This window comes from Hippocampus comes, unplaced genomic scaffold (assembly GCF_001891065.2).
Source record: "Hippocampus comes isolate QL1 unplaced genomic scaffold, H_comes_QL1_v1.1 scaffold1322, whole genome shotgun sequence".
In the NCBI taxonomy this organism is placed as follows: domain Eukaryota; kingdom Metazoa; phylum Chordata; class Actinopteri; order Syngnathiformes; family Syngnathidae; genus Hippocampus; species Hippocampus comes.
In genome coordinates this window covers 525-1,307 of record NW_017806690.1, presented here as the reverse complement: position 1 = coordinate 1,307, position 783 = coordinate 525, and the positions used below count along the sequence as shown (strand labels likewise).

Here is a 783-nt window from a genome sequence, read left to right as displayed (position 1 = left end):
GCCTCCAGCGCCGAGCCGCCGCGGCCGCCTGGCAGGCCTCGTCGTCGGTCCTGGCGCAGGAGCAAGAAGAGCCCGAGCCTCCTTCGAGCTCCAACGCCAGCGACTACGACGACTACGCGGCGACCGACGCGCCGCCGCCGTCGGACCGCGGCACCCCCCGCAGCCGAGTCAAGCGAGTTCGGAACCCCTTCTACCCGCTGGGCGCCGGGGCGTACGGCGCCTACGCGTTGCTTGTGGCCGCCGTGGCGGTGGTGTGCGCGGGCGTGCTGGGCAACGTGTCGCTGATGTGCATGGTGTGCCACAACTACTACATGAGGAGCATCTCCCACTCGCTGCTGGCCAACATGGCGCTGTGGGACTTCTTGGTGCTTTTCCTGTGCCTGCCGCTGGTGGTCTTCCACGCCCTCACCGACGACTGGCTGCTGGGGGAAGCGGCCTGCATGCTCGTCCCCTACCTGGAGGTGAGCGAGGCTGCTGCTTCTTCTTCTTCTTCTTAATCTTCTTCATCATGATCATCATCCTCTTCCTCTACTCCACTTTTGTCATTTTGTCTCATCCAAGTCCTCCTCTTCCACTTTCGACTTCTGCCTCGGTCACCCCGCTTGTTCTTCCTCCTTCCAACTTCTCCTCATCATCTTCGTTGTTGTCTTCCTCCTCGGCCAAGATGAATTGAAGTTGACGAGCACATGGAGTTGCTCCAAATGGCGCTGATGTCATCGATGGCGGTCCACAGGGCGTCCTGCCAAGTCCACTGGAGCTTTCATTCTTGTTTGTTTATTTGGA

General features: G+C 60.7%; 1 pseudogene; it reads left to right on the top strand.

Moving 5' to 3' along the window:
* The first annotated feature begins 11 nt into the window (after positions 1-11).
* Positions 12-512, top strand: LOC109508113 (prosaposin receptor GPR37 pseudogene; annotated as a pseudogene).
* The last annotated feature ends 271 nt before the right edge of the window (positions 513-783 follow it).